Here is a 21,596-nt window from a genome sequence, read left to right as displayed (position 1 = left end):
CAGGAAGATTTTAAGTGATTTTGCTCAGTTTTATACAGTAAGTGACTAAGATAGGATCTGAAACCGAGTCTTCCTGACTGCAAATTTGAAGCAGTTTTTCCATGTTGTTTTTGATTATTTTTGTTCTGTTTGACATTAGGAGGAGTTACATATTTATTTACGAAGCCTTTATTTACTTTCAGATAGTTTCACTTTTATGCTGGTGTCCATTTTATGAAATTCAGTGTCAATCTTGAAATCCCAGAATGCCTGAGCTCATAGGATATCACAGGACATCTAGCCCAACTGAGAAGTGCACTCTGGGGCTAAATAGGTCAAGTCTAATCCGTCTTCCAAATGACAGTTTTTCAAATACTTGAATATCACTATCATATTCTCCCTATCCAGGACCAGGATAAGCATCTCCAGTTGCTTCAAAGTAGTCTTCATATGGGCAAGGTTTCCAATCTCTTCACTAGTCTTACTGACTTCCTATGGACACACTTCAGCATGTTATTGTCATTCCTAAAATGAGGCAATATTCTGATGTAGTCTGACAAGGACAAAGTATAGCCAGACAGTCACCTCCCTTGTTCTGAACACCAGGCTTCTCAATACGGCCTAGGACATCACTAGCTTTTTATAGACTGCCATGTTTTACTCAGAAATTTTTATCCACTAAAACCTCCTGGTTGTTTTTTTTTTCTCCACTCTATTGTCTATCCCCAACTTACACTTGTGAAGTTGCCTTTTTTTTAACCTAAGACTAAGAGTTTACATTTATGCCAAGTTCATTGAGTTCACCTTATAAGCCTTCAATGCATTCTCCATCTCAGTCAAAGTGGCACATTTGCTGATGGCAAGCCTTCACAAAGGCTGGTCCCACTTCTTGGAAACCTGGGTTCCCATCAAGGCTCAGGGTTTAGCATCAAGTCCTACCATCAACTACTGTCCCTAATTCGTTCCATCAGGCACCACAAAAAAAAATTCACACCACCCATCTTTAGATGTTACATATACTCCAGCCATCATCCATATTTCCCCCAACTAGAAACTTGGACCCTGCCCCTAGAGACCAAATTCTGATTGGTGAACTTTCCTCTTATCTCACTGGAACCTGGCCTCTAGGATACAATTTGGCTGTCTCCATACCATCCCTTTCTAGCTCTTCTTTATATGTCATCTTCCTTCACTAGAATTCAAACCGCTAGCAGGCAAAGATTGGATTTACTTGTATTTGTATCCCTAGTGTTTACAGTGTCTGGCATATAGTAAGTGTTTAATAATCTATCTGTATTTATTTTGAATTTTTTCCAGAAAATTTATTTATCTGTATGCTTGTTTCCCTTCAGTTGAATGTGTCTTCCTTGAAAGTGGAGACTTTCATTTTTGTCTATCTATTCTCAGTACCTAGACTTAATAAATACTCATTGAATTAAATCAGATTTTGTCTTATTAGATTTTAGACCATCATTCTAGAGTCTAGACCATTGAGAAACTTTTGGCTACTGATTCTGTCATATGATACATTAGCTACCCCTCCAATTTATTTTCAAATTATCTGTTTTATTTTCAAATACCTACTATAGTGGGTATCTATGAAATTATTCAAAATATTGCTAAAAATGTTTTTGAAGAGTATGGAACCAAGGACAGATCTCTGGAGCACTCCACTAGAGTGCTGCCTCCCATTTCTGTTTGTATATCTACAATTTCGGTTTGAATACCTTCCTATAATTTTTAAGCTACTAGATCCCACCTATCTATTCTTTTAATCTTTAGAAATCAGCTCTCTCCAATTCTAACATTTTTGTCAGGCTTTTTTTCCCCTTCAGATTCTAAGATGGGCTGGTTACTTGCCCCCAAGGTTCACATCATTTCTATTTCAGTAACAAGTTCCTTCTTGTTTAGAATCAGGATGAGTTTCAGTTAACCTTGTTGTTTCTTCTACCTTTTGAAGCTTGAAATAATTTTTAGTTCCTCTAGTCTTGGCAGAGAAACCTCTAGCAAGCATTGGGATATTTGCAACCCTGTATCATTATGAGATTATTTATGTGTGTGTATGTACATACACACACATATATCCATGTTATGCTCATGATCTGTTTCTCAGTCTTCTCATCACTTTCTCATTTCTGTCCAGGTGGTCTATAGTATATGCTTATGACAAGAGCATTTGTTTCTCACTCCACTGATTCTAACCCAAGTGCTCTCTACCAGGTTTCTCTCACCCCTTGGGTTCTTGAATTTCAAATTATGAGTATATTTTTTAATATTCATTTTCCACTTTGCCATCCTTTTTCCTATTCTGCTGCTTTTGTATAAGGTATAGCCTTCTGTAACCATATGAGGCAGATGGAGATTAAGTGATGGACTTGGACCCAGGAAGATCTGAATTCAAATCTCGCATCAGAAACATATTAGATATATAACCCTGGACAGCACATTTAATTTGTTTCCCTCAATTTCCTCTACTGGAAAATGGGAGTGATAATATCACTTACATTGTAGTGTGGTTGTAATCATCAAATCAGATAATATTTGTAAAAAGTGCTTCACATTTCCTGCTTAAGCAAATTAGAAAATGCTCTTATCTCATTGGACCTGACTATGCTATTATCTTCCCCTATGGATGACAGGACAATCCAGCCAGCTCTTTGTCTAAAATTATGAATTTGGGTCACACAGTGCTCTAGGTCTTCAACCAAAATGCAAAGCTATTATGTAGATTCATGTCCAGAAGCTACACCAACATGCGCCACCCTCAACCAAGGGCAACGGGGGCCACATACCAAGATTGTTCTCTACTGACATTTGGTCTCCCCCTCATGTTGGGGAAAGTAGTAATAAAGTTTTTTAACTGCTATCCCCTTGTAGCTCTGCTGCTCTTCATCCAAACTCTCCTGTACTACAACCACATAATCATTTTTGGTTTCATTAAAATCACACACATCAAACATGAGTTAAGCTACCCGAGATCAGTTAAATAGATGAGATGATGACACAACTGGGGCTAAATCTCAGACATAGGAAAGAAAGGAGAGAGGGAGAGAAGAAGGGAGGAAGACAAATCATTGTGTTATATAAGCATAGTCAAGCAAAATAGATTCCCATGTTGGTCACATCAAAAAATGTTTCTCATTCTGCATAGTTCATTATATCTCTTATGAGGTGAGCTGCATTCTTCCTCATTAGTTATTTAGCATTATGGTGGATTATTTTGTTGATTAGAGTAAGTCTTTCAAAATTATTCATTCATTTTTATAATATTGATGCTATAGCTTAAATTATTCCCCTGGTACTGATCCAACTATCCTGGAGAGCAATTTGGAACTATGCCCAAAAGGCTATAAAAATGTGCGTACCCTTTGACCCAGCAATGCCACTTCTAGGGCTGTATCCCAAAGAGATCATACAAATGGGAAAAGTTCCCACATATACAAAAATATTTATAGCACCTCTTTTTGTGGTGGCAAAGAATTGGAAATCAAGTGGATGCTCATCAATTGGGGAATGGCTGAACAAGTTGTGGCATATGAATGTAATGGAATAATATTGTGCTGTAAGAAATGACGAGCAGATAGACTTCAGAATAACCTGGAAAGACTTATTTGAACTGATGCTCAGTGAAGGGAGCATAACCAGGAGAACATTATACATGATTACAGACACACAATATCTGTGATGACTAACTTTGATAGACTTGACTCTTCTCAGCAATGCAAGGTTCTAAGACAATTCCAAAACACTTATGTTGGTAAAAGTTATCTGCATTCAGAGAAAGTATTATAGAGTCTGAGTGTGGATTGAAGTAAACTATTTGCTCTCTTTTTTTGCTTGTTTTGTTTCTACTTTCTCATAGTTCATTCTATTGGTTATAATTCTTCTTTACAACATGACTAATGTGAAAGTATGTTCAATGTGAAGGTATATGTAGAACTGTGTCAACAACCCAGCTGGCAGCTTCTGTGGGGGTATAAGATTCACCCACAGCCAACACCCAGAAAACTGCCAACAGCACAGGTTCTTTCGATCTGCTTAATTAAGGAAAGCAAGGTGAAGGGGTTGACAAGCTTACTTTTAATTCAAATATCATTCAGTTAGTTCAGGGGAAAAAAAACAGCACCCTGAACTTCAAAACAAAATGCAAATTACAGACATCAATAGACTTTGTCTGATTCAAGTCCCAACAGATAGTTACCACAGTTCAACAAAGTTTCAACATCCGGGTTTACAATCTGGAGGGCTCCTTAGCTACAGCTGCCCAGAGTCTCCGCACCAATAGCTCTGTCCTCCCTTCTTATAGGGCTTTAGACATCATCAGACATCATCTGAATCGCCAGAGCTCAGGCTCTGGTGATTGGTTCTTGAGTTGGCCCCTCCCCTTAGGACCCTGGGATGTTCACATCCACATGGATTACATTAACACCTAATGGGGTTTGGGCCTGGGTCTTAGCACCTAGTAAAGCTCACTGAGATAAATTGAGTCACTCAAAGAAAACAAAGACAATTCTGGTTACTAGAGCCTATATCGGATTTCATGCCATCTTGGAGGGGAGGGGAAGGGGAAGAGAGGGAGAAGGAGAAAATTTGGAAATCGAAAGCTTGTGAAACTGAATGTTATAAACTAAAAATAAATTAATAAATTAAATTTTAAAAATAAGTTTAAAAAATTCCCCTGGTTCTGTTCATTTCGCTCTATATCAGTTCAGAAAATCATCCCAGTTCTCTTTGAAAACATCTTTCTTCATTTATTACAGCACAGTATTATTTTGTTAAATCATATACCATAATTCTTTCAGCCAATCCTCAATTGATGGGTGCCCCCTGTTATTATCCCATTTTTAATCAGTACTCTGAAAAGCACCTGGCACAATAACAAGGATATCTAACATTTCACTTGAATTGGCTAATCTCACTATATTAATTTTCTACTATCTGAAGTTCCAAAGTGGGCTACAAGAATAGTTGGAGTTTGATTTACAGACTTCTAGAGTTTGAAGAGAACTTAAAGGTCATACAGTCCCTAAGCAGACCTCCAGCTAGCTCAAGTCCTAGATCCCTCATTCAATTTGACATGCTGTGATAGTAGCAACACATACTGCTAATAAGATTGGAAGGTTTCCGGCCACATAAGTTAGTTTTTTCCCTAAAAAGGCAATGAAACCATCTTGGAAACTCAACTGCTCCAGGTGGTATCTTCCCAAACTATAAAGGTGTTGAAGCCCAGTGAAAGAAGAGAGTCAGTACTACGCAGACATGGGGAACAGGCTACAGATGTGGAATCAGCATCTGACTCAGCATACCATCTTTGCAGCCAGTAAACCCCAAGATATCATGATAGATTGTGGTCCCTCATGTCTCAGAGTGAATAGTAACTGTTTCTCTTTTGGCCAGAAACCCTGAGGGTCTTCTCCTCCCAGTTTGATTTTTTTTTAGTAAAGGGACCATCCCTTGGCTCATTCTTAAAGAGCCCCAATCACTGAATGGGTATTGGCTCAGTCAAAGGGAGAACTCAGAAAGACCTTAGCTTAAAAAGGCTAAGGTCTCCCATTGCATCTAGGGTCATCTCCAGCCGTCCTGATCTATATCTCACCACAGGACCCAGATGGCTCCAGAGGAGAGAGTGAGGCTGGTGACTTTTCTCAGGCTTCCCTCACTAAAATCTAATTCACTTGCAAGTCATGGCATCACCTCCCTGGTGTCATGATCCTCTTCTAGAACGAAAGACAAACCATAACCATCTTTGCAAATGAATAGAGAAGAGGTACATCCAAATGAATCAACTGTATATCTTTGCTAAATATCCTTTCCATGTCTTTGTTGAATAAACTTCCTTTTGTGAAGGGCTATGTTATCTACAAGTATCTCATTTCCTTCTAGTCTCAAGTCCAAACTGCCAAACTAGAATATGTCAGACTTGGTACAGAATCTGACAATAACCCATCACTCTACCTAATTAGGATTATAGCTGTGTGACCTCACTGAAGTCACTTCAACTACCTGAAGTTCATGGACAGCAATCATTTAAATAAGCATTTATTAGGTGCCTAGTATATAGTCACAAATCAGTAAATACCAGATACATGTAAAATGAATGCAAAGCAATCAGGGAAAGGACTCTAAAAGTTAAGAGAATAAGGTAAGGGCTCTTGAGGAAGTAGTACCAGAAACCTTCAAGAGTAACCAAGTTTCCAAAAGGTGGAGAGGAGGAAGGAGAGAGTTCTGAGCACAGAAAAGCCCATGCCAAGGTATGGAGGTGGGAGATAACGTGGATGGGGAACAGTAAGTAGTCCTAGACCAACTTAGATAGAGTTTAATATTTGTGAGGCACAATCATTTGTAATCAACCAAGAAACAAAGACTGGAACCAGACAACGAAAGCTTTAAATGCTTGTCTTATAACCTCTTGGCACTATTGTAATTTGGTCCAATTCAACTCACAGTTAAGAAGCACTTACCATGTGCAACCCACTATTCTAGACTCTGGGTTGGATGACAGAATATTTGCAAAAACAAATAAATTTTATAAGCTCTTTTACAGATGGAGAAACTGAGGAACTAAGCATGTGACTGGCCTAACATCATCACCACAGCTAGAGAGTACCCAAGCAGGGACTAAGGAGGTCACTCCAAAGCTTTCAGATGGTTCCTCTTGGAAATAATCAATCATCCTATACAACTATGATTGCAATAATATGTTTGTTGGTCAATGCTATCTAAATTCTTACTGGTCAATTGCCTGGGAAATGGATTCATTGTATTCTCAATTGGTCATAAATAAGTTCATTTAGCATAAAGTATTTTTAGGGAAGGCTTGGTCTAATATAAGAATGGAATATAATAAATCTGTAAAAAAAAAAAACTTCAGAGATCTTGGAGAGAGGGAAGAAGGGGAGGAGAGGGACAGCAAAAACAGAGAGACAGTGAGAGAGACAGCCAGTGAGAGAGACAGAGAGAGAGAGACACAACGAGAAAGAGAATTTGATAGGAGAGAAGAGGAAAAAATGAGGTAGACAGAGGCAGAGAGACTGAGAGAAAGGAGAGAGATTGAAAGAGACAGGAGGAGAGAGAAGAGAAAAGAGGAGAGGAGAGGAGAAAATGATTGAGAGTGAGACAGAACACAACATCAAGCCAAAATTAGTTATAGCACAAAAAAATCAGTGATGGGCTGTAGGATCTGAAGGCTCATGCAGTATTTAATGTTCTCATATTTTTAGTAATTAGGAAAATATTGAGATATATTATTATTTCTTATAATAGGATACCCAGAGACAGGAAAAGAAATATCCCCTGACAAGATTTAAAAATAAAGTATAATAATTCAGTTCATTGCAGTATGTTTTTACTGAGTCCCAACTATGAGTCTAACACTACCCTGGGCACCATGGGGGAATATAGAACAAGTATATGACACAATCTCTGTCATCAAAGGGTAACTGTTGAATTCTAAAAAATATATTAGATTCGGGACCTTTCATCTTCTGTTTGGAGTGTTCTTTAATATTTATTTTGGTCTAAATCAAATTTTGTCTCAGCCTTTTTGCACATTTCTAGTTGCATACCCATCTAGGTGAAATGAAAGCTTTGGGGAAAATCTGCAGGTCTTTGTCTCTTTCTTGACATACTTAATTCACGAACACAGTGTTAGGTGAAACAGCCTAAGAGGATGCTGCTCCTTCTATCCTAACAATGCTGGCATTGGAAGCATCAGCAAATTGATGGTCAAAGGAGTTAAAACTGCTGGAGTTCAACCAGATCACTGCTGACCCTCACCTCAGGTCCTTGGGTAGATTTCAGAGGATCCATGAACTCGGTTGGGGGAGGGGGGAATGACATCTTTGTCTTCAATATAATTGTTTCCCTTTGTAATGTTATGGATTTTTTTGTTATGCATTGAAAATTATTGTCCTGAGAAGGGCCCCATAGGCTTCACCAGACTGCCAAAGGGGTCCATGACATCCAAAAAAGGTTAATAACCCCTGATCTAATCTGTGACTTAGGCAATAAACCCCACATCAAGACAGGCTCTTTTCATGATGCTATTGGCCACAGGAGCATACAGTTAAAGTTGAAAAGGATCTCAGAGGTCATCTAGTCCAACTCCAACATTTCACAGATAGAGATTACCCCCAGAGAAGGGCAGTGATTAGCCCAAGCTTACATAGGTAATTAGTAGAGGCAAAATTCAAAAGTAGTTCTTTTAATTCCAAATCCAACACCATTTCCATTGCATTAAAAAGCTTCTATGATCATTTGGGGTACATTTATTCTTTTTTTTGAGACCTCAACCAGGCTGGAAGTTCATTGGCTGATCAATGGCCAAAGTCAGCAGTGGGATCGTGACCTAGATCTCACTAGTGATCTGCACAGAAGCTTTAATTTGTTTAATTTTTCTAACCTGGGTCGGTTCACCACTCTTGAGGCAGCCTGGTAGCCTTCCTGCTATAGGAGCTCACCACATTAATACCAGACTTAGTGCAGACATCCAATCAGTTTTAGCCTCACTACAGTTCAGAACTCCTAAACACAAGCAATTCACTAGCTTCATCTTTCTCCAGGAGCAGGGATTACAGGCATGTGCCACCACACCCAGATACCTAGTAGCAATTATTTTTTTAAGGGGAAAAGATAGACCCGGCCTTCATTTTAAGCATTTTTAGTATTTCCACAGTCATCCTTTTTAACGTTAGGAATCAAAATTTAGCTGTCTCAATTTAAGCATATTATTTTGTGAGAGATATTGAGCAAATGTATGAAAGATAACGGTGGAGGAAAGTGAGACGAAAATGCTTTTGAATAGGTAAATATTTAATAAATCCCTGTAGACCACATATAAGAGAAATATATCCTCAAGATCAAAATGAGGAAACTAGATAAAAACTTTCTATCTAAATAAAACAAAGATGAGAAAAAGGAGCAGGCTATTAATATCAGTTGGCCATTTCTTGTCCAATTGAAGCAAATTTGCCATCAAACTTTTTTGTGCCTTACTAAAAAAGAAATGGAGATGTAAAAAACAACTTCCTTTAAAATGCCTTTCTATTTCTTATTTTATGTTTCCCTTACTATGGGCTTCTTTATGTTGTTACAATAAAGGCTCCATGCCAGTCAAAAGGGAAAGGTTTTGAGGTAGCTATTAGAGAAAATCTCCTCCCCCTCACCTTCCAAAAGAGCTAACACAACTGATTCTTCACATATCAGTATCTCTCAGTGGGAGGTGAAGTTCTAAAAGCTGTTTGGTCAGGGTATAATATTGTACCCTTCATTCACAGTAGAGGGAAAATGGCAGCTATCTGATTTAAACTGCTTGAAATACTCACACTCACTCATTGGCTGGTGCTGGGTAGCATATATGGTCGTTATAACTTTGTCATAGGACAATTTCTATACCTATACATTTACACATAATGTACATAAAGACTGTTCTATAATCAAGTTATGGCTACTATACATGGCTACCATACATACCACACACACCTACATGAATAATGCATATAATATATCATATATATATGTATATAGATATAGTAACAGAGAGGGGAACATATGCTTATATGTGTATACACATACATCTATATTTGGTATAGACACATTTCTGTATTGGGTTGTAGCACATTTGGACAAGCGCTATAATCCTGAGTAGCTTTTTGCAATCCATGATGGTTCAGAGCAAGTACTTCGTTGTTGTTCGGTTGTTTCAGTCGGACTCTTTGTGAACCTGTTGGGGTCCCCCGTAGGACAAGAAATGACCAACTGGTATTAACAGCCTACTTCTTTTTTCTGATCTTTGTTTTATTTAGATAGGAAATTTTTGTCTAGTTTCCCCATTTTGACCTTGAGGATATATTACTCTTATACGTGGTCTATGCGGATTTATTAAATATTTACCTATTCAAAGAACTTTGTCTCACTTGGCAAGATATTGGGGTGGTTTGACCTTTCCTTCTCCAGCTCAATTTATGGATGAGGAAACTGAGGCAAATAGGGTTATGTAACATGCCCAGGGTCTCACAGCTGGTATGTATTTGAGGCCAGATTTGAACTCAGGTCTTTCTGACTCCAGGCCCAACACTCTAACCAGTCACACAGCTGATAAGTGTCTGACGCCAGATTTAAATCCAAGGAGATGAGTCTTCCTGACTCCAGGCCTGGTGCTCTACCCACTGCTCCCCTAGTGCCCCACATCAAATTTACTAAACTTTTACTACCAGAAGACTGTACTTCTTCCAATATGTAATTTTTTTAGTGATCTCTCTTCCCCATTTATGTAAGTTTGTGGATCTTGTCTGAGTTCTGGATCACCCTATCCCTTCATCCTATTCCACCTCCACTTTCCTTTGCCCTGTGGTACTCAGAACAGTGCCATTCAAATAAAGCATCCATTAGGGCTCTCTCTTTCTCTCTATTGATGTCTTAGTCCTGGAATCATTCCATCAGGAAGAAGCTAGAGCTAAGCATCACACTCAATTTCTCTAGCTAGCTGCCCCAGCTAGGGGCACCTGACTCCACAGTCACTTCAATCACCCCTTCTCCCAACCTTCCTTAAATTAAGGTTAACTCTGGGGATAAATCCAACCCTGAGGATCTCTGCACAGAGACTCACCCACAAACCACTAGTATTTATTCACAGCTTACTCATAGCCGTCACTCTGATCACTCTCTCATCATGGGCTCTCACATACTCACTCCCATTATCTCTATACACTCAGTAATACCTCTGAGCTCTCTCTTCATGCACTCAGGGGTTGGTTGCCTACCTTTCTCCACTGAATACCAACATCTGGAGAATGCCTACACTGCTATTTTATAGTCCAGCAGGAAACTAACAACCAACACACCCACCATGACTGTGGTACAGAGACATTTCATCTTCAGACACTGACCTGTCACTAACTACCGTACATTCTCCCTCAACAATAGACAATAGAGGGAATCACAATAGAGAATACAGAGATTTTAAGGGGTCATAAAAATTTGGATTTGGAAAAATTGATCCAGAAAATATAGTTGGAAAACTAAATTAGAAAGCTGCTACATAATGTCTTCCTCACTGATATGCAAGGCAGATTTTTGCAGCTTCCATCAACATAAACTGAGACAATGAGTGTCAATCCTTGCACTGTCAGACAATTCCTAAGAGAGCTATCGATGGCACTCTAAAATGTGATCAAAGAAAGATATAAAAATATTACAGCATAAAATGTAATTATGATGGCCCATAATACTGAGGCTCCTGTCAACAACCACATTCATATGTAATGAAGCAGTGGGATGTAAAGTGTCAAAACTAATGGATCCAGGTTCCATTATACATTGGCACCACCATCCCCACCTCCCTCCCCCTCCAGGATATACAGAGAACAACTGGCATCTCACAGGAAGGGACATTAAGGAAGACTTGCTGGCCATGGCTGTGGGCCACAATTTAGACCCCAATTTCCCAAATCCCAAGATGACGTTGGAATTTTTGTGACTTATACGGTTGCCTCTGTTGCTGACTAGACTCCAGAAGAGCTTTATGACCAATCCAAAGTAAGAATCACTCTGAAATGTGAAGTCACTGAGTGAAGAGTCAACTCCAGATAAGAAGTTCAGAGGATTCCCAGGCACAAGCATCAGCTCCATGGATCTCTAAAATTTGGACTATGATGAAGTGACCTCTGGCCTTTGGATAAAACAACCTCACTGAAACAATCCTCCATATTCCTCTCCTCAAACATGTTCATTTGCACCCCCAGGCGCTGGTGCCTCCAGAGAGATTAACGGTGGCAAGTAATCTAATGAGACTGAGTGAGTTGTCCAGAGAAATACCTTTGCAAAGCATGGGAACAGGGAGGTAAATAACTAAAAACTATAGGAATTTTCCACAGGATCTCATAAGTGGCTTTTTTCCTTTTCCCATGGACAACCACAGGAGAGCTAATAAAACTGAGAGGACATCTATTTTTGCAGATGGTCAATGGTCTCACCTCTTTCTGGAGGCCATAACTAAGGATAACGGCACTTAATTTTTTTTTCAAATCCGAAGAACTTTCTTGATTCCATAAATTCAACAAATATATATGAATCACTTATTCATCCATGTACAAACATTTATTAAGAAATTGTTATCTGTAAGATACTGTGCTGGGTTCTGAAGGTATAACAACAAAACGAAAACAGCCCTTGCCCTCTAGGAGAACACAGTCTACTATGAAGGTTGTAACATTTACCTCCACTGCATCTTGGGCCATCACCAGTCATCTTGGCTTTTGTCCTGCCCCTGGATTTTGGTGATTCTGGAAGAGAATGAGGCTGAGGAGCTTGAGCAACTTTGCCTCACTTAAATCCAATTCAAGAAAAGCAAGTCAAGACATCACCCTGTGATGTCATTGGTCCTCTTCAAAAATGAAGGATGAACAATAACATTTACATTAAGTGAGTTCAAGATAACTTGAGGAGGGAGAGGAGAGTAACAACTAGGAGGAATTTGATGAGATAAACGAATGGTTCTAAAAGTTCTTAAGTCCAAGGTTCCTGTTTGTATGCAACCAACTGGCATTCATCCTGAGAACCTTGAAAAGGTAATTTTTATCATAAATAAGTGAAAAAGAGCAACAAACCCAGACCCCCAAACTGAACTATAATGAAAATAAACTTACCATATGTCTGCTTATCATGTTTTCCCATCTAATATTTTTAAATTCTTGGACCCTATGTAAATGTCCATGAACAATTTCAGTCCTAAAAAGTTCTCCCTAAGGGGCTTTTCAATTGCGTTTTCCTAGGGGAAAAATGTGTTTGGTAGCTCTTACTATTCCCCCCAACATTGAAGAAAGGATAAAATGCCCTTAGTGTTCCAAACACGTTGCTTGCTATTTCCCTCACAGAGGTCTGCATTAGTTTCTGTTTCATTCAAAAACCAATTCCAGCACCAACCTGAGGTTAGCTACATTAATTTAATGTCAACTCCATTATTGTTAATTATTTCACGGTAGCTATATTTTAACAGAATAGGTACAAAGATCCCTCATGTCATTTTGTAGCCCACCAAGAACTATATTGAAATAGCGACACTGATTTTCAGATCTCAGCAAGCAGCTAAGACATAATTAAACTTTTATCTCTGCAGATTTTGTGAGGTTTTTTTTAAATCCAGTTACCTGTTGTTCTGTAGTCTAATCTTATTTTGCTTCTCAGGTGGGTCTAAAATTGCACTTGATACTCAAGACAAATATTAAAACAAAAAAATGTAGTAATTGTTCATTTCTCAGATCAGAATTTTCTTGGGTTAAAAAAAAAGAAGACCCATCTCATATTACTTTTTGTCAAAGCCATACTCACTCTTATTTCAATAGTTTGAGGATCTGTAATTTCCTCAGACCCCCTTCAACAAGAGATTATAACCCTCAAAAGTACAACAGATGGTCTCTAAGAGTTGCTGTGATCAAAGTGTCAGTTATCCTATGGCTGATGTGATGCTCAGTCCTTGGACAATAGACCTATAACCTGCTTTCCAAGTTAGTATCTTCGTTTAGAGTCTGTGCTTTGCCAAAATAGCCTTGTATTACCCAAAGTCATCTCTACACCATGAAGAGAACTTTTATAGAAGACTATAATAGAGCCAAGAAATTAATCCAGATTCCTGGACCTAACCATAAAGAAAACAATCTTAGGAAGTTTCTGTTTATCAAGTTTTATCCTAGATATGTTGAACTTCTTAGGATCTACCTCTACAAGCTAAATGTTAAGTGTTCTAAGCTGCTCAGAGTTAGGTTATAAATATGCTAGTGAGCAGGAATCAGCTTGATGTACTGATGCAATTCCTCCATGTGGAAGAGGTTGGGCAACCTGATTCAGAAGTCCTGATATCATGTAATGGAAATGCCCTGGAAAGATGTGGAGCAAGCCCAGGCATTAACTGGTTCCAGTCTTAGAGCCAGATGATGAAGAGGAACCTTTCTTCAACTTTTAGAACTGGGGTGTATTCAAGTGATACAAGTCATATGGCATACAAATGCTTTTGGGCCATCTTTTCTTTCCCACTGTATGTCTGTGAGAGAGGCAATGCTATAAGGAGAGATGCCTGAGGCCCTTCTCAAAGAAGGACATTACAGGACATCCCAATAGTCTTAGTGCATTTGGAAAACTCTGTATGAGTCTGGTCCTCGGTTCTTTGCCTTGGTGATTGTTCGTTCACATCTTAGGTAAAAGAGATCGGATATGGCCATGACCTCATAAATTTCCAAAGATCAGGAAAGTGTACCACTAAGAAGTTCAGGAGCATGAAGAGTTTTATAGCCAGCCTTGACGAGCAAGAAGAAATGTTCAGGACCCAGCCCTACCATATCTGTGAATCAGACTCATCCAATGACTGTGCCAAAGTTAGACATGAATTTGTTGGGACAAATGCTACATAGAAAGTATTTTAGGTCTGGGCCCACTCTCTCCATGGATCAAGGCAGTATAGGGGAGAATAAGTCCTCCAACTATTGTGGAGGGGCATACTTGTATTTCTGTGCTCGCTACATTTTTGAAGTAAATATTTCTTTGTAAAAACTAATTGTTGTCAATTGGTTAAACAATGACATCTAAATGGAATGGTAGCTCAAGTCCATGGCATTAGAGAAAGACATCCCTAACTCCTCAAAAGCAACCCTAGAATTCTGAAAGGGAGATATAGCTCGCCTTACTCTGGGAGACTGAGGCCAGAGCAATCACTATACCAAAAGTTATAAACCTAAAGAAGATACAACATAAATATCTGACTTGACCTACCTTAGTGAAGATAACCTGTAGACATAAAAAGAATGCTCTCAGACCAGCTCTGCAAAGTGTGCTTCACCTTCATACTAACATGTCCGCATGCAGAGCCTGCCCCTTTACTGTCTCATCCTGTCATCTCCTTTGCCCCTACTGAACTGTCTCTGAAACTGAAAAAAGAGAATGCGCCCTAGACTTCACAATATCTTTTCTTCTCCTTCTTTTGAATTTAGCCTATGTTACTGAAAGGGAGCAGGGCTGAGAGCCCTGGGGAGTTCAATCAGCTCCATTTATCCATAAAATCAGAAGAATGAAGCCCAGCCAAGACCAGGTATCCAGGCTGGTGTCCTTCGAGGGTGATAAAATAATTTCCTACCTATGTCTCCTCACCTTGTCCTGCCTGATGAAAAGCCCAGCCGAAGGGTCACATGGAGAAAGTGATTGTGGGTTATATGCAATTTCATATTGAGCCCTCTGCCTATTAGGATCAGAATTGAAATCACTATTGCTTTCAGAGGGTAATAACTTTTCAGCTCCACATCTTCAGTGCAACAATGGACCCTGAGTTGTGCTCCATCGATCAAACAGCAGCCTGCCACTGAGAGTAGCCTTTTCTCACCTGGTTATTCCTTCCTAAGGTCATGTCTACATAGTACAATATGAAAGAAAGATCTGGCAATTAATGGCATGAACAAAGCCAGGCTGGGTAAGGAATTAGAATAGAAATTATTATATCAATATGACCATCGTGCTCCAATTCTCCAATGAATCTATGATGTCATCAAGATGGGTACTTCCTTCGTGAATGCAAATTGTAAGCTATCCATGCCAGCTCATATCCTCTGGTGAGTTTGTTGCAGGGAGTTTAACCAACATGCTGGGAGTCATTCTTGTGATTCCTCGGTATAGCAAGTGGAGTTTGTGAGCTATCCACTGGCTGTCCCTTTTTCTCATCTTCACAGGAATAGCCCCAGTTCTTTTTCAATCATCCATTTCTTCTATGATATCCCTCATGCCACTTAATCCATGTAACATTTTGTTTGTAATTTGTAAACTGCTCGTGTCCATTGTAAACCTCTCCACTGCCCTTTGGATGATTCTCAACTTTAATTCTTCAGAACCTGTAGTATTCTATCTCTTACAGCCATATAGAGACACCAAAAATATTAGTATAGAAGGATAAGCCTTTATTTCAAAGGGGAGCTTGAAGAATTTTAAAGAACTCTGCAATTTCCCAAATTTTTCCCTGAAAACCTCTCCAAGAGCCCTTTCTCCTTCTCCTCAGTTCTGGACTCAGATCACTGCCCATTTTCAATGTCTAGGGTATATGGGGTATTGAAGAGAACTGATACTTCTGGTATGAGGGCTTGCCATGCCCTTTTCAGGGCTACTCATCCACCTTTGGTGTCCACCTGATTCACCTGTGGCTCCAAGAAGCTGAAGCATGCACAACAGCTCCACCCGGTAAAACTGCCTCAGCAGAGAGGCTAAATCAGGTTGAGGGTAACCAACAGGCCTCAAACCCCTTGGTGACTTAGGGGGTTGTCTACCCAAGCATGCAAAGACTTTCCCTGGCAGAGTGGGCAGATGAGAACAATTTGTTCTAAAGGCCATGAAGGCAGCTGAAACAAGTGCTGTGGAGGGCTTAGAACTTGGTCAGGCATCAAAGATGACAAGGTCATTCACTGCATTCCAGTCCATTGCCAGTCATCACGATTTTTGTCCTGCCACTGGTCTTCAATGACTCAGGAAGACAGAGTGAGGCTGATGACTTTATGCAACTCTGCCTCACTTCAATTCAATTCACAAGCAAGTCAAGTCATCTTCAAAAATAAAGGATAAGCAACAGCAACAACAAACAATCTCCAATAGCACACCACAGTGTACATAATAGGCATTCTTTGTCCACTTGATTTTTCATATGTGGATAGTTGGGCCAAACTCTTTTGAGTTATTGGAAGATCTATGATATTCCAGGGCTTAAGATAATCAGTACAGCGTAATTGGCAAATGGGAGCTTCTGGAATACCAACATCAACAGGTACTCCACTTTCAACTTGGACTCTCTGTTGGATCTCGTAGTCAAAAATTTTGGTGAACATGTCTCTTTATTTTGTGCCTCACTTGATGTTAATAACCAGGCAATTGAATAAGGTTATTTATATTTTCATGTCTTTCAAGGACTCTTTTATAATTCTGAAATATGCAAGGGAGACACTTTATTGTAAATGACCATTTTGTTCTGCTGTTTTTAGACAATAAATACAGTGGTATTTTGTTACTGTGCCACAATAGTACGGTAAGTACTTGTAGTCAATTGTGTTATATAAAGATGTGGTCTATTAAGGAATGAAGCATGCAAAAAAATCTGCCTGTTCCTTCTAAACATACTTATCAAAAGTCTTTAATATTTATGCAGATTATTTTCATTAAGAAAATGTATAGAAGCAGCAAAGCCTGAATATGGATTGAGTTTCCTTTGGTGGTCTTTTATTTGGGAAGAGTAGAATGGGTCTGGACATGGTATATAGTATGATGAAAAGAACATGGGCTCTTGAGTCAGAGGACCTGGGTCCCAATTTTGCCTCTAATGCTGACTTGATTCGACCTTGAACAGGTCACAATCTCTGTAGACCTAAATTTCCTCATCTACAATATGGGAGGGATTGGATTAGCTGGCCTATTGGGTCAATTCTAGCTTTATGTCTATGGCTCTAGGGTTTTATTATTGGGGGAACTTTCAGCATTCAAGTGAATACACTGGTCAAGATGAGCAATTCGTCAATAAGGGAAAATCTAGTTCCCTAGAGCAAAGGACATAAAGTAATTCACTGCTAGGACGTAGACGGGATGGGCAAGGGAAAGAAAGGGAACAAGCATTTATTAAGCACCTACTACATGCCAGATACTATGCTAAGTACCTTATAAATATTATCTCATTTATAAATATTATCTCACTTGATTCTTGCAGCAAAACTGTGTGGTGGGTGCTATTTTGATCCCATTTTATAGTGGAGGAAATTGATACTGATAGAGCTTAAATGGCTTGTCCAGGGTTATATAGTTAATAAGTGTCTGAAGCTAGACTTGAACTCAAGTCTCCCTGACTTCAGTCCTGGTGCTCTATCTTTTGCACCACCTAGTTGCCTATTAGAGGCAGGATTTGAAACTAAGTCTTCTTGAACTGTTCTATTGTGCTGCCTCTCTTTAGGAATAATAAGACCTGAGGGTTTTTTTCCTCTCATTACTTTGGTAGATAGCAAAATATCTTCCAAATACCTCACAAATAGGGTCAATATCCTCAAAATTTTGCCATTTCTAACAACCCTCTCCTGTATATATTTGACCTGGTCCCACTGCTTTTTCGATCTTTTTTTTTTCCCTCAGTGCCATTTTTCACTCCTACACATCCACGGCTGTGATGTGAGCATCTAAATATGATAGCTATGGTGTACTAAAAGGTGAAAAGTTCACAGTCAGAATCTTTACAGATCTTTTCCATTTTTCATCTGTTGTCTTTGCAGTTTAATCCTTATATACACTTGTGATAACTTTTCTTATCTAGGTCTATCACCATGATCTCTTTAAACTTGCTTTTCATTTCACCGCTTCTCATTGTTTTATAAGGCAATACTGCTCATAATTGTGAATCATCCTTTTTTAATTAGACTTTATAGTCCAGTTTATGCTCCGAATTGCTTTTGCCCTTGGCTTCCATATTTCTTTTGCTTGGCATCTAAGTCAAGTGTTTGCTGGCTGAATCAGTTTCTAACTCCTTTTGTCTCCTAATCATGGTAATTGATTTACATCAGTTAAATTTCTGCCCAAATTGTTGTAATTGGTGTCTATGCATTTTTTCTCCATCTGTTTCAATTTTTACCTTTAGTAACTCATTTAAATAGGTCGTGTTGGAATTATGCTTGTAAGCCAGATCTCAGTCCAGTTTTCATTCTTTCTCTTAGTTTTGTATTAATTTTGATCTTTGTTCTAGACACTTAATGGTCTGACTCATGCAGGATTCAGGAATGACATATTTCAACAATTAATAATTTTCTTTCTGTTAAAATACAGTCAATTTCATTTGAAGGAATGAAATAAAAAGCATTCATTGAGCATTTACTAAATCACAGAATTATGCTAAGCTCTGGGGATACAAATGCAAAAGCAGTAATCGTTCTTTCCCTTAAGGAACTCATTCTTATTGGAAAAGTGACACCCATAGGAAAGTGATAGTCAGGACATCTCCAGTCCTCCTGAACTATATCTTACCACTGGACCCAGATGACTCTGGAGGAGAAAGTGAGGCTGGTGACTTTGCACAACCCTCCCTCACTTAAATCCAATTCACTTGCATGTCATGACACCACCTTCCTGATGTCATGGTCCTCTTCAAGAACGGAGGATAAACAACAGCTTTGTTCCTAAAAGTTACAGGGATGGTGAGTAATGTATTGACGCATCCCATCCAGGAACAGTGGTAGAGTTAATCTGATCATGGTTTCAGAGCTGGAAGTTTGGGGTGCCCAAATAAGCAAGATGGTTGGCAAGGGTGTTGAGGAAATGACCAGAGAATAGCAAGCAAACTAAAGTATGGCTGGAACTTTCCTGAAATAAGGGGTCAGAAAAAGTAGTCAACAAGCAGTACAACGAGGTTCTAGGGCAGAAATTACTTTAAGGTGATGTGACTTGGTGTCTGCCACGTTCAGGACCTCTCAATTGTTTCCTCAAAGAAAGTATTAATGATGTACATAATAGGCTTCTGGATAACTTTCAGACCATTTGACACTCTCATTCCCTACCCCTGAACTATATTTTTCAACATTTTTTTCAATATCCTTGTCTATGCTGTTGTTTTCATTGGTTACCAAATATCAAAGCATATGTTGATTTAATTTTGAGGGTTTTCACTAAATTCTTGTAGAACTCCTCTATCCCTATAACCAGTGTTGGCACATAAACTGTAATTATTTTCATAGTGGTCTTTTTGTTCACAGTGACCAAATTTTCATGAAATAACATTTTTGCTTTTTTTTGGACATACAGTTATACCAACTCTACTAATGGCTTCATTTTCCTCTCCACAAATAACTAAGGAACTATCTGTCCACTGGACTTCCTTTTGTCTTCCATTTTATTTATAGTCAGAATGTCAAAATTCATATGATTCAGTGTCTTCTATAGGGTGTCTACTCACTGGTCACTGGACAAAGATCTCATATTTAGAAGACTAACAACTTAGTTAAGGTTTATGGAAGATCTAAAAACTGGGATTCTTAGCATCCTCTGACTTGTTTTCCATCATTCTGCCTCCATCACAGTAGACGCCATGATGTGAGGGCCATTTTGTATTTCTGTCTCTGCCAAAGAATTTATCACTAAGTAGTCAGCCTATTTGTGAGGAACCTCTACATATTAGCTAGGCTGGTCTAAGAGAGCAGACATAGTCTGTTCCATGATCATACTCAAAGCTTTACTGGCTTGGTAGATCACAATACTTGTAATCCACTGGCATAATCCCTGGAGAACTCAAGGTCAGCTCCATGCCATGGTAAGGGATCTTGGTGGGGGCCACCATGCTCAGATAATCCATCTCTGATCTTACATGCTGTTTGTACACCACCTTTTCTTCTTATACATATATATATGTATATATATATATATATTCATAAAAGTTGAAGATTTAACCCCTTCCAGAAATTATAGTGGCTTTGCTCTCTTTCCTCCATTGCCCTAGTACAGACTACTGTGTTGTGTGATTTATAATAGCCTCAATATTGTTCTTTCATATTTAAAAACCCTTATGCAAATCATTCCAGTAGCGCAGCAACCTAAAGTTTCTGCATTAATGCTCAGTATTATTCACATACAAAAATTTCATTTAAATCCCATTAAGGTTGTGACATAAATCCAAACAAACTAGAAAATTCACCGTTAAGGTGGAAAAGTGACATATGTCTTCCAATCCCTTAGCAGACCAAGGCAGAATGAGAAAGGGATTAAGGCATCACCCAACTGGGGCAAAATACCAATGGATGCATGTTGCTTTCTTGCCTTTAACTTCTTGCTGCCTTCCCACTTTTATCTCAATAGAATTTAAATAAAATATTTGCCAGTGACCATTTGTGGTAATGTGAAGTATGTGACTCGCTAAGCTTGAGAGGCAAGCTTCTGGAAACATAGTGATTGCTATGGTGAATAAAAAAGCTCTGTCTAGTAGCAACATTTCTAGATTTCCCTTTAGGCATTTATTGGGGTTCATAGTGTAATCCATCTGCCTTGTAGTATTTTCACAATATACTTTTCACTGGCTTAAAGATTAATGCCACTTCCATGGTGCCTGAAACTGCTATGTATGCCAATGCCCTTCTTCCTGACACCCTCCCATTTAGGATACAGAGTTAGAAAGGAGATAAAAGATCATCTAATCCAACCCTTTTAAAGTTGAGAAAACTAAGGCCTAAAATACTTAAGAAATTGGTCCAAGATCAAACAGCAGGCAGAGAGTGGATTCAGGATTCTTCAACTCCAAAATAATAAATATTGGAGTCCTCTGCAGAGGTGTAATCATTAATTAAAGCAATGTACAGGTGGGGTCATTTATAATTGTTCTAAATTCAATTACATAATGGTGTCATATTTAGGTTGGAGGTTTAGGAATTCAGTGAGTTTATCATTTGTTTATTTTTATGACTGCTAGTCCAGGCCCGACTACCTTAGGTTTGAGTAGTCATAACCTCAGTACATGTTCAGCATTGGAATCATTACAATTATTACACACTTGCCCTGGAATGCCATGCTTATTTGCATATTTTCTTCAAAGAAATATTTAGGTAGGAATAGGTGATTTGGGGTATGCTTGGGTGAGCAGCAGC

Source organism: Trichosurus vulpecula, chromosome 7, assembly GCF_011100635.1.
Source record: "Trichosurus vulpecula isolate mTriVul1 chromosome 7, mTriVul1.pri, whole genome shotgun sequence".
Lineage (NCBI taxonomy): Eukaryota > Metazoa > Chordata > Mammalia > Diprotodontia > Phalangeridae > Trichosurus > Trichosurus vulpecula.
This window is presented reverse-complemented; position numbering follows the sequence as displayed.